We start from the raw sequence: 13924 nt of genomic DNA on the forward strand, positions 1-13924 counted from the left end.
TTTCATGGCAAATTGGTGATGCATTCTAGAGAGAGAGGGAGATGTTGCTGCAGGTCATTTGACTATTTTTTCCATTGCTATGTCAGGATACAACTGTTGTATGACATAACCTGCGTTCGACTCGTATACAGCTGCATGTTCTGTGTGTGACTTGCAATCACTAAGAGCAACCCTCTGTCATCAGAAGACTTCCATCTCATGTGTGATGAAACACGTAAATCCTGTTTCAACACATTCCTCTAGACAAACGAAGATTTATGCAACGCACTCAATTCCCCTGACGCATCTTGGGCATAAAATCAAGTCTTCGGTTTCATAAATATGGTGATTCCAAGTCAGCGACAGGTGTTTTTGAGGTAATGCAATCGCCATGAATACATCTGATTGACAGATGTCCTGTTTATGGAGTTAGTGGCAGCATAACATGTAATTTCACATGTGAAACACCGCTGCTATGCATTTGTCTCTTTTTTTGTAAGAGGCATTCTCAGTTATTAACGATCATTTTATATAGGACTGTTGCCAGCATAGTATAACTCCTGAACCATGATATTGTGCATGTATCACAAAGAATCGATGTTTTAAGGAAGTAGTTTTTTTCATTTTACAGTTTGTCACCATAGTTTATCGTAGAGAATGTATGTAATGCGCTGGAAACATATTTCTTGCTTTGGGATAGTAAGAGCGTTGCATTCCACATGACTAGTAGGTTGGAAACAGCAATGGTCTAACATTATAGTGTGTTTTAAGTGCAGAGCCATGCAGCCTCAGGAGTTGATAGCGCAGTTGATTTATGTAAAATGCTTCAAACTCCCCGTCTGGAGCTCCATCATGCATAAAAACCACCCGTTTCTTGTTCTTAACCGTCTATTATATCATCACAACACTTGCATATCTGCAATACACCACGAGCATGGGGTCTCGGGTTCGATTCCCAGTGGGGTCAGGGATTTTCACCTGCCTCGAAATGACTGGGTGTTTGTGTTGTCCTCATCATTTCATCCTCATTCATGAAAGTGGCGAGTGTGCACTGAGCAAAGGTTGGAAATTTGTACGGGCACTGATAACTGCGGATGTGAGTGCCCCGCAAACCAAACATCATCATCATCATCTACTATATACCGATAAGCGGTGCTAACCTGCTCGACATCCGTGCATCTGGAGAAATCTTGTGCTCCTAGATGGGTGCAGGGCAGCAGTTATGGACTCGGTTCACTCTGTTTCTTCGCGAAACGTAGAATGTAGCAGTCTACTTCTGGTCAGCTGCTGATGAAATCGGTGACAATATTACAAGGAGCGTCAGTCAAAGACAATGCGAGAAGATTTTCCAGTCTCTAACTGTATCCCAAGAATGCGAAAATGCTCTGTGACTCTCATCTGCATAGGGAAAGATGGGTAATCGTAATCGTAAATTACGAATTATGATCGAAGTGCTAAAAATACGCAGTACATTGTCTGATATACTATGGTATACATACACTGAAGCCCCAGAAAAACTGGTATAGGCACGAATATTCAAATACAGAGACATGTAAAAAGGCAGAATACGGCGCTCCGATCGGCAACGCGCCGCGCGGGATTAGCCGAACGGTCTCAGGCGCTGCAGTCGTGGACTGTGCGGCTGTTCCCGGCGGAGGTTCGAGTCCTCCCTCTGGCATGGGTGGGTGTGTTTGTCCTTAGGCTAATTTAGGTTAAGTAGTGTGTAAGCTTAGGGACTGATGACCTTAGTAATTAAGTGCCATAAGATTGCACACACATTTGACCATTTGATCGGCAACGCCTATATAAGACAACAAGTGTCTGGCGCAGTTATTAGATCGGTTACTGCTGCTATAATCGGCGCACGAACGATGAGACACTGGGGCACAGCATCTCTAAAGTAGTGGTGAAGTGGGGATTTTCCCGTACCACCATTTGACGAGTGTACCATGAATATCAGGAATCCGGTAAAACATCAGACCTCTGACATCGCTGCGGTCGGAAAAAGATTCTGCAAGAATGGCACAAACGATGACTGAAGAGAATCGTTCAACGTGACAGAAGTACAACAACCCTTCCGCTAATTGCTACAGATTTCAATGCTGGGCCATCAACAAGTGTCAGTGTGCTAACCGTTCAACGGAACATCATCGATATGATTCTTGAAGTTTTCCCGGCGTACTGAATGTTCGATGAGGTTTCGGGATTGCAGCCGGATCATGTCGACTTCTTGCTACGATATTTCGGCCATCTTTAGGTGAGAATCTGTCACTGGAGACTGTAAGTTCCTGGGGTCGTCTTTATAGTAAAAATTGGCGCGGAAACGCATGCGAATTGGCGGCCGTCACACGAGCGTCCTCTATCGAAATCCGCGCCCTCTGGATATACAGTTCTATCTGTGGCGTGCAGGCGCATGCGTAAAGGTGAAAACCACATGTCCACCCTCAGTCGGAATGTGCGCTTGCGTCGCTAAAAATCAGAAGTCAGATGTCGCCAGACGTGTCATTAGGAACAAACTGTCTTCCCTCAGAAGAAATTAGAGATATCACCGGGTCCCAAGCCTTGCGCAGTTGAAAATTGCCGTCACGATTTATAAGATTTTGTGCTAGGCGCATTTTCCTAGATTCTTTATTTACTGATTCCATAAAAGTTCTCGCTATGGCCAAGATTTTCGTGACAGAAAAATGCTCAGCAATTCCGCGCCAATTTTTGCTGTAAAGCCAACGCCGGGAAATTGCAGTCTACAGTGATGGACACTCACCTGAAGATGGCTGAACGATTGCCAGCCGAAATATCGTGGCAAGAAGTCAACATGATACAGCTGCAATCGCGAAACCTTATCGAACTTCATCGATATGGGCTTTCGGAGCCAAAGGCCCACTCGTGTATCCTTGATGACTGTATGACACAAAGCTTCATGACTCACCTGGGCCCGTCAACACTGACAATAGGCTGTTGATGACTAGAAACATGTTGACTGGTCAGACGAGTATCGTTTCAAATTGTATTGAGCGGATAGATCAGTACGGGTATGGAAACAACCTTATGAATGCATGGACCCCACATGTCAGCAGGGGACGATTCAAGTGGTAGAGGCTCTGTAATGGTGTGGGGTGTGTGCAGTTGGAGTGATATGGCACCCTTCATACATCTAGATGCGACTCTGACAGGAGATACGTATGTACGCGTCCTGTCTGATTGCCTGCATCCACTGACGTCCGTTGTGCATTCCGACGGACTTCAGCAATTCCAGAAGAACAACGTGACACCCCACACATCCAGAATTGCTACAGAGCGGCTCCAGGAACACTCTGCTGAGTTTAAGCACTTCCGCTGGCCACCAAACTCCCAAGACATGAACATTCCAGCACTGCCGGCCATTGTGGCCGAGCGGTTCTAGGCGCTTCAATCCGGAACCGCACTGCTGCTACGGTAGCAGGTTCGAATCCTGCCTCGGCATGGGTGTGTGTGATGTCCTTAGGTAAGTCAGGTTTAAGTAGCTTTAAATCTAGGGGACTGATGACTTCAGATGATAAGTCGCATAGTGCTCAGAGCCAGTTGAACCATTTGAACCCTCCAGCGCTGCGTCAGACATTAGTCGAGTCCATGCCATGTCGTGTTGCGGCACTCCTGCGAGCTTGCACGGCTCCTACACCAGTTAGGCTCATATACCAGTTTCTTTGGCCCTTCACTGAATGTGTGAGAACCAATGATGAATGGACATACTGCGCAATCATCTATCTGCGTTCGCAACGGCACTTGAAAAGTAGAGGAGGGGCGGTTTAGCAATGATACAGAAATTGGGAAGCATGCTGTCATGTCACTGGCCGGCGTTGTAAAAAAAAAATGTTAAAAGTGCTAAAATTGATCGCACTGTCAACTGTGATGCTTATTACAGAAAATCGACATTGTCTTTTCCATCCCATCCATCCACTGGTATGCTGTCGATTACCACATAATGACTGACTGATGTCGCTTCTTTGAGATGAAGAAAGAGTCTTTGTGGAGCGCAACATCTTCTGGGGATGGCTAGCACCAAAGCAATGAAAACAATGGTTCAAATGGCTCTGAGCACTATGGGACTTAACAGCTGTGGTCATCAGTCCCCTAGAACTTAGAACTACTTAAATCTGAGGACATCACACACATCCATGCCCGAGGCAGGATTCGAACCTGCGACCGTAGCAGTCGAGTATACCCGAGGCAGGATTCGAACCTGCGACCGTAGCAGTCGAGTTCCCTAAAAAAAAAAAAAAAAAAAAAAATCGTCTTCCCTCCAGCGATTTCCTACTGGTGAGTATAATCCGACTACTGAAAAAGAAAAATTACTCGTCATGCAAAGTCACTAATATGATCAATTTAATTAATTAGCCTATCAATTTGATATCAGTGACATGCCGCCTAGCGGGTGTAGGTGATGGCTGGGGCACCACAGATAATATTCTTCACTTGACTTTTTTTTCTTTTAACGATATTTCAATCGTGTACCTATACTGGAAGAGACAACCATCGTAATAAAATCAGATGTAGGCCTATTACCGAATTTATAAAGTGATACATAGTATAAAACTTATATTTACAATTTCTCTGTGCTGTTACCTTAAGAGTATTTGTATGTGGCGTGACATTTGGTTATCTTATAAGAGAGTTCGAAAGTGAGGAGGCACCCTATGACAGTGGTAGATCTTAGCACTCCATCATGAGTAATAAATGAGTTTAATATTCTAGTCCTGTGATGCAGGGAATGACAGGTAAGAAAAGATAATTTCCTGCCTGATGAAACATTACTTAGAGGGAATATAGGCTATGCCATATGCTGCACAGGATTTTCACAACAAGTAACGATACTTTAGTGACGTAAAAAGGCCTCTATTGTCCGATTTCTTCTATCTTCGAAAATATAGAAGGAGGAAATCTACATTTCGCGTGAGACATTCGAGATGTATCGTCAACAACATTGCTGCCTCGGATTGGGTAAACTAGATTTTTTTTTAAATCGGTGAGTCTATGTCGGTGTGGAATTATTTAGAACAACTGTATTTGTTCAAGATGCATCTGCTTCTTTCACAGTGCACTGCGGCTCCCTGCAAGAAGGTCACGAGGAGTCGGCAACCGGAAGTAGCGGATTAGTTCAGCCCTTGACGTGTACAAAGAACGCGACTGCCTGTTTGGACTTGCCCGCAGCAGCGAGAGCTGGTGCAGTGACCAGCGCGCTGGGTGAGCGCGGGAGGAGCAGACGTGTGTGTGTTGCATGAAAGAAGGTCCAAAATGATGGACGTCTGTGCTGGACGTATTGATAAAATCCGAATTCTTGCCACTCCAATTGTCCTCGCATGCCCTACGCGGCTGGGGGTGGTGCACTCTGGCATACACGTGCGTCCACGACTGTCGCTGCGACAGTAATTTTCACTGACCTCTTTACGTCAGCGCTGGCGGTGTACGAGAGGGACGGGCGCTCTGGGACGTGAGCGCGCAGTGTGTGCGGGTGTTTTCAGCTTTCTCCGACATCTAACCCAGCAACTACTGCTACGGACTGAATCGCGCTTTAAGTGTGTCATGTTTATTGCTTCTCAATACATCGCAGTGGGCTCCGTCTTGCAGTAGTATTTGCTGTTGTCTCTATTGTATCACGCACCTTTCTCCCTCCTTCCGAATGTAGTGCAGAGAACTAATTTGGGAATTCTATAGCGCTTTAAAAACCTAGTTGCAAGGCCAAATTCCCGGCTGAGAGCTATCTCTGACATCCAGCTACGACAACCACTACTACCATGGACTGGATAGAGGTTTGAGGGTGTCGTGTTTAGTGCTTCTCAGTAGATCGCAGTGGGCTCTGTCTTGCAGTAGTACTTTCTATTGTCTCTATCCTATCACACAATGGAACTTTCCTCCTCCTCCAGGTTGATCGATTTATTGTTTCCGATAGTTGTATTGCATGCACACATCCGTTCGGTATGGGCAGGCACGACTGGCATCAGTGTGGGTCTCTCTCTCCCAGCCAGTGCAGATGGGGCTACCCTGCAGTAGTCGGACAGCGTACTTCGTGATCGCGAGTTTGTGTGATCCGCAGGACTTTTTTTAACCAGATATGTTTAGTGAACTTTGTAGTGGAGAAGGGTGTTTATGACCTCAGAAGTTGGAATGTACAAGATCTCGGATATATTTAGCGCTACAATCTATTTGTGATGGAAATTTCATTACGATTTGCATAATGTTTGTGCGTGATAATCAAACGTCGAAAATATATTTGATTGTGAAGATGGATCATTGTAAGGTGCAAGTGAACGTTTTAAGTGGTCTATTTGATTCTCGTAAATTGTTAAACAATTAATTTGACAAGTTAGTGCAAATGGGTTATTTCACTCTATTTTTGATATCGAAATTGCGTCCGCTTTCTCTTTGTCTCCAGCGTTAGCCAATAGGAATACAGTATTCTGAGGAGGTATTAAAACCTCCATCTTCGTGTCTGGAGACGTTGGTTCACACAAACAAGCAGGGAGTGGCCTCTTTAGAGCGAGAGGGATAGGAAGCGAGTCTGGAATTTGTCGATCAACAGAATGCCGCCACTTGATGCTTGTTTGGGGCCCGACATCAAATGCGGCCGACATCCGGTCTGTAGTCGGTGGTATTTAGGAACGTGATATGTAGTTATGACACTGTGCTGTTTTGAGTTTCATGGCAGCGCCCTGTCGATAGACACACGTGGGACACGCCAAACAGTGGCTACTATACGGCACTTCATTCCACTCCCTTGTGACTACAGTTGTTACGTCATGGGGAGCGAAGTTGGGGAGGAGGGGGGTGCAGTCATGATGTCAACCCCACTGGAAGAACCCTGTCACCCGCAAGCTGATTAAATAAAGAATATGAGTATATATATTAATGACTTTGATTTGAATTTCGTGTTTTGAGATCCTTCCTCTACAGCACAGAGTGAGTGTTTTTCCTACCAATTTTTTCTGAGGTGGATGGGAAAGGAAGAGGAAAGGGTTGAGGGGATAGGAGAGCCTCTGGTGGTGGGACTGTGCACTAACTCAGTCGATCCCTGCATATCAAGTTGAGTGTACACATGAAAATTTTCCAGTAAGACGACACCTTCAATCTGCAGCAGTGTAATTACACAATTAGGAAATGTAGTTGCTGGTTGTGAGTTTTTCCAACAAAAATAAAAGTGAGATCCAGCCCCTGCGAGTTGCGTTTTATAAATAAACAGTATACTTATGATACATAATAGAATTTCCTGGCATGAGACCCTTGCTCTCCAGCGCAGACGGCAGCTTAGAGCCCACGCAGAATCCATTCTCAGACAGGTATTTGCCTTGGAAGGAGCTTTCGCATGCCTCTGTATTCTGCAGAGGTTTACAGGATAAACGCTGCTTTGTTTGCAGTTCGATTCGACCGTGAGCGACGGTGCGTGCAGGCCCTGCACTGGGATGCTATGGGACGAGAGAGAGAAGAGCACATGTTTCGCCAGAAACTTCTCGGGTGCTTTTGATCAGGGATTAGCGTGACATCCGGTCTGTCAGTCACGGGGCCTGAGCGGACACTTCTTGGACACTGATGCATGGCATCGCCGCTGACGGACATCTCACTTCGCAAGGCTTGCGGTCGGATTGAGGGAGGACATAGAAGCAATTCAGAGGCGGGCTGCTAGATTTGTCACTGGTAGGTTTGATCATCACGCGAGTGTTACGGAAATGCTTCAGGAACTCGGGTGGGAGTCTCTAGAGGCCGGCCGGAGTGGCCGAGCTATTCTAGGCGATTCAATCTGGAACCGCGCGACCGCTACGGTCGCAGGTTCGAATCCTGCCTCGGGCATAGATGTGAGTGCTGTCCTTATGTTAGTTAGGTTTAAGTAGTTCTAAGTTCTATGGGACTGATGACCTCAGAAGTTAAGTCCCATAGTGCTCAGAGCCATTTGAACCAGTCTCTAGAGGAAAGGAGGCGTTCTTTTCGTGAATCGCTACTGAGGAAATTTAGAGAAACAGCATTTGAGGCTGACTGCAGTACAATTTTACTGCCGCCAACTTACATTTCGCGGAAAGACCACAAAGATAAGATAAGATAAGAGAGATTAGGGCTCGTACAGAGGCATATAGGCAGTCAGTGGGAGTGGAACAGAGAGAGAAGATGCTAGTTGTGGTATGAGGTACCCTCCGCCACGCACCGTATGGTGGATTGCGGAGTATGTATGTAGATGCAGATGTAGATGAAAGGTTCCAGGTCGAGTGCCGATACAGCAAACGGTTTTAATCTACCAGAAAGTAGCACTGCTAGTGGAACCTTCTTTTTTTAATACTGGGGACGCAATAAGCTGCAACCACATCGTGTGTCAGCTCTTCAGTCTCCATCAGCGGAATCTGCTGTCACAATGTTTGAGGGCCAGCACATTCCACTTAACTAACGCTGTGTTTACGTTTCCCGAGCCCATTTCCAACAAGGGCAGCTAGATCTCGACTGGGCGGCAGCGCACGAAGGTCCGGCTGTTTGAGGGCTGCGGCCCCCCAGCTGGCGCCTGCCGCGCCAAGACTGGCCTGCCGTTCGCGCTGTCGGCTGAGGACGTAAAACTGATGCCGAACGTAAATATTGCTATCGGGGCGTCAGTCAGCCGGCCGCGTGAGTTATGGCGCCCGGAATCCGACCGCGTCCTGCGCTCTCTGGCCGCTATAAATCACCGCGAAATGAAGTTTGCACTCGCGCGATGCCCCTCGTGTCGCCGCGCTCGTGTGGGTGCGTGTACGTGTGTTTTCAGAATTATAACTGCATTTTAAAAATGTGCTCTGGCCCGTGCACTGCGGCCCGCCTGTCACGCGGCGCCACTGCCGACTAATAACGTTTGCTGCCGCCGCGTTGCTAGCGGCCAGCCGCCGCTAGCAGAGCGCAATGGGCGAAGCGAGCGCGTGGAGTTGTACGTCCACAGCTCCCTGCTGCCTCACTTCCTCTGTCTGTCTACCTACGCGTTCCATCTACAGCTAATTTCGTAACAGCTAAAATAGTTGTGAAATAGATTACTGACAACAATCATTTTTTCTATTAATATCTACATAAATAATCACCTTTTTTGGAGCCTGCAACGTTTGTTATTTCCTGTACTTGCTAAGAAAAATTGAAGAGGACACAGTCTGATTAATTTTGTTATTGTGTCATTTTCAGCGGACTTTTATTCATCTTGTTCCTCTTGTAAGTCTAGCAATGATGTAATACGATAGTAGTTTATATCTATCAAGCATTCTTCAGCTTGTCGAGGTTTTCTTCATGTAGTGGTCTTGCTTCCCTCATTTGTAACACGTGAAACCAAAATCACTCCCTCTGAAAAATGCGTCACGTGAAAAAGGAAATAAAAACATTCTGAAGATACCACAGAAAGAGCTGAACGTATTTGAGTAAACAAAAACAATAAAACGGTGTCTTTTGCAACGCGGAATTTCTCTGCAATCTATTCATACGAATTATGAACATTTCCCTGATATTTAATTCTCATTTATTTAGCATATTACCACCTCAGACCTACCACTGGGCTTTTTGCATATATGCGTATACATTGATCAGCCAGAACATTATGACGACCGGCCTACTATCGATATAATCCTGTCCAGGAGATAGCAGCGTCACGTGGCGAGGAATGACCGCTAGTCAGACACACGCAAGTTGAATGTAGTACCAGTGAGTGTGTAGAACGGGAGAACCGCGCAATTTATCTGAATTTGGCCGAGAGCAGATTGTGATGGCCCAGAGGCTCGGCACGAGCATTTCGGAAACTGCACGACTTGTCTGGTACTCGGGGAGTGCTGTGGTGAGTGTCTTTAGCACGTGGCGAAACTAATATGGAACCACGTCCAGAGGTTGTGGGGTTGGGCGACCATCCCTCACTATAAATGTCGGACGTCGTAGACTGGGCAGACTGGTAAAACAAGACAGACGCGAACCGTGGCGGAACTAACATGAGACTTCAAGGCTGCGAAGAGTACAAGTGTCTTTGAATACCAGTGCGCCGAACACTCCTAACAATGGACCTCCGCAGCCGATGACCCACGCATGTGGCAATGTTTACACCACGCAATCGGCAGCGACGACTGAAATGGGCACGTCGCCATCGGCACTGGGCGTTGGCGCAGTAACTGAGTGTTGTAAGGTCTGATGAATCCCGATACATTCTTCAACATGCCGATGGGAGGGCGCTAATCCGTCGTCTTTCAGGGGACAGCTCCTTGAAACTTGGCTCTGAGCACTATGGGACTTAACATCTGAGGTCATCAGTCCCCTAGAACTTAGAACTACTTAAACCTAACTAACCTAAGGACATCACACACATGCACGCCCGAGGCAGGATTCGAACCTGCGACCGTAGCGGTGGCACCGTTCCCGACTAAAGCGCCTAGAACAGCTCGGCCACAGCGGCCAGCGGGAACATTCACTGGGCATCCGTGGTCCATGTGTTTGAGACCACGTACAACCCTTCATGGCGACTGTGTTACCCGATGGCAGTGGCGTTTTTCCACACGATAATGCGCCATATCACAAGGCCAGGAGTATGATGGAGTGGTTCGAGGAACGCATTGGAGAGTTCCACTTGACGGTAACACTAACCCCTTACTAGGTATGCAGCCAAGCGGTACCGTCAGACTCTAGTCACGAATGATGGTAGTCAAGTTTGGGTTTTCTCTGAGCGCCCAAGTGACGCACTCTCAGACAGCCAATGAGCGTTCAGTAGTTTCCTGAGGCTCTGTTGCGAATGTCGTAGCTAATGCGAGCATTAAACGTGAGCGTAGCGAACTATTTAGTGAATGAAACTTCCTGGCAGATTAAAACTGTGTGCCCGACCGAGACTCGAACTCGGGACCTTTGCCTTTCGCGGGCAGTGAATCTTTATTCGATTTGTTGCGAGTTGTTATCGTTAACCGTGGTGGTAAGCGACAAATTCTACACAAGCGGTCGAGAGATATAATTTGCAGGATACACGCTTTCTTGAAACGGAAAGTACATGTATGCGCACTTGTCTCTTGGAACCAGCATCACTACAGTCTTCATCCGTGCGTCGCCTTCGTAAACCACCAACGTTCGTGATCCAGACTGCAGTGTAACTTTTATAACCAGCGAGAGACTACGCGACTGCGAAACTGTTGGTCACTCGTCAAGATTACGCTCATATGTATGATACATTACACTACAACACCCTATTGAAGAACGTAAAATGGTTCCAACATACTAAATTTATGTGGAGTATAACATACAAATTGTGGTGGCCAAGCGGTTCTAGGCGCTACAGTCTGGAACCGCGCGACCGCTACGGTCGCAGGTTTGAATCCTGCCTCGGACATGGATGTGTGTGATGTCCTTAGGTTAGTTAGGTTTAGGTAGTTCCAAGTTCTAGGGGACTGATGACCTCAGAAGTTAAGTCCCATAGTGCTCAGAGCCGTTTGAACCATTTTTTTTATTACATACACATTAACACAAAAAATACAATTTTTTTATCTATTACATAGATCTCTCTATGTGATGCACATTTTATGACTTCTGTTTCATTAGTTCGTGACCAAGGTGACTCATCAGACTAAAATCACTGTTACAACTAGTTTATTTGCATTCCTGAAATTTGTAAGATGCTTTTGAACATTTACGAAAAAAGATAACTGCCCAAAGTGCAGATACTATTTTACACCGGCGCACATAGATATTGTACAGACGTTGTGATTGTTGGACATATTAGAACCCCTAAAAACAGATTTACACTACAAACTGTATTGCCCAGTATTAGACTCCCATTACTTCGGAAAACAATAGAACGTGATACACACGTCTGGACCGCCTCTCTAATTCAGGTGCGAATCTAGGACGGATTATTTTTCCGCAGCTTTGTTACTTTCGTACCTTTTTGTAATGGCACAGGACCAAGAGGCGGAGGGTTGGTGGCGAGTATAGGGGGGAGACGTGGACGTGGGAAAGTCGAAATGGGAGAGGAAATAGTTCAGCTATTCATGACGCCACAAGGTCAGTCCCTCCGTGTATGCTTATGTGGCATGAGCGTGAAATAGAGACGTCGAGACAGGAACTCATTCAAAACGCCATCGAGGCGTGCAGATTTCTGGCATTATGGTTCAACTCTTGAACAGTGTTTCTACTCTTTACGTAATGATATAAATTGCTCAAAAAGATACACAGACTTTAGGCACTGCTCTAAGGGAACACTGTAACCAACCTGTAAACGAAATTTTTGCATTATATATGCCAGCCTAGAGTTGTATCGACGCTATCACCGACCTTACTATTCGTAAAATACAGCGTTCTCGATCGTTTTATATTTTGCGAATTGTTGGTCGCACCTGCATAGCAGCGTGACATTACCACTACGTTGGCCATCTTTCGTAACTTACACTCCTGGAAATTGAAATAAGAACACCGTGAATTCATTGTCCCAGGAAGGGGAAACTTTATTGATACATTCCTGGGGTCAGATACATCACATGATCACACTGACAGAACCACAGGCACATAGACACAGGCAACAGAGCATGCACAATGTCGGCACTAGTACAGTGTATATCCACCTTTCGCAGCAATGCAGGCTGCTATTCTCCCATGGAGACGATCGTAGAGATGCTGGATGTAGTCCTGTGCAACGGCTTGCCATGCCATTTCCACCTGGCGCCTCAGTTGGACCAGCGTTCGTGCTGGACGTGCAGACCGCGTGAGACGACGCTTCATCCAGTCCCAAACATGCTCAATGGGGGACAGATCCGGAGATCTTGCTGGCCAGGGTAGTTGACTTACACCTTCTAGAGCACGTTGGGTGGCACGGGAGACATGCGGACGTGCATTGTCCTGTTGGAACAGCAAGTTCCCTTGCCGGTCTAGGAATGGTAGAACGATGGGTTCGATGACGGTTTGGATGTACCGTGCACTATTCAGTGTCCCCTCGACGATCACCAGTGGTGTACGGCCAGTGTAGGAGATCGCTCCCCACACCATGATGCCGGGTGTTGGCCCTGTGTGCCTCGGTCGTATGCAGTCCTGATTGTGGCGCTCACCTGCACGGCGCCAAACACGCATACGACCATCATTGGCACCAAGGCAGAAGCGACTCTCATCGCTGAAGACGACACGTCTCCATTCGTCCCTCCATTCACGCCTGTCGCGACACCACTGGAGGCGGGCTGCACGATGTTGCGGCGTGAGCGGAAGACGGCCTAACGGTGTGCGGGACCGTAGGCCAGCTTCATGGAGACGGTTGAGAATGGTCCTCGCCGATACCCCAGGAGCAACAGTGTCCCTAATTTGCTGGGAAGTGGCGGTGCGGTCCCCTACGGCACTGCGTAGGATCCTACGGTCTTGGCGTGCATCCGTGCGTCGCTGCGGTCCGGTCCCAGGTCGACGGGCACGTGCACCTTCCGCCGACCACTGGCGACAACATCGATGTACTGTGGAGACCTCACGCCCCACGTGTTGAGCAATTCGGCGGTACGTCCACCCGGCCTCCCGCATGCCCACTATTCGCCCTCGCTCAAAGTCCGTCAACTGCGCATACGGTTCACGTCCACGCTGTCGCGGCATGCTACCAGTGTTAAAGACTGCGATGGAGCTCCGTATGCCACGGCAAACTGGCTGACACTGACGGCGGCGGTGCACAAATGCTGCGCAGCTAGCGCCATTCGACGGCCAACACCGCGGTTCCTGGTGTGTCCGCTGTGCCGTGCGTGTGATCATTGCTTGTACAGCCCTCTCGCAGTGTCCGGAGCAAGTATGGTGGGTCTGACACACCGGTGTCAATGTGTTCTTTTTTCCATTTCCAGGAGTGTATAATAGTCTCTATAACCGAAATGGATGTAGGGATTTAACAAATACACTCTAAGAAAAAAAACAATGACGTACCCGAACGAATTATCCGAAAGAGACGGAAATCGGCGTCAGAGCTCACCCCCTCCCCTCCCCCCCCCCCCCCGAATTTAGGGGA

This window comes from Schistocerca americana, chromosome 1, assembly GCF_021461395.2.
Source record: "Schistocerca americana isolate TAMUIC-IGC-003095 chromosome 1, iqSchAmer2.1, whole genome shotgun sequence".
NCBI classification, from domain to species: domain Eukaryota; kingdom Metazoa; phylum Arthropoda; class Insecta; order Orthoptera; family Acrididae; genus Schistocerca; species Schistocerca americana.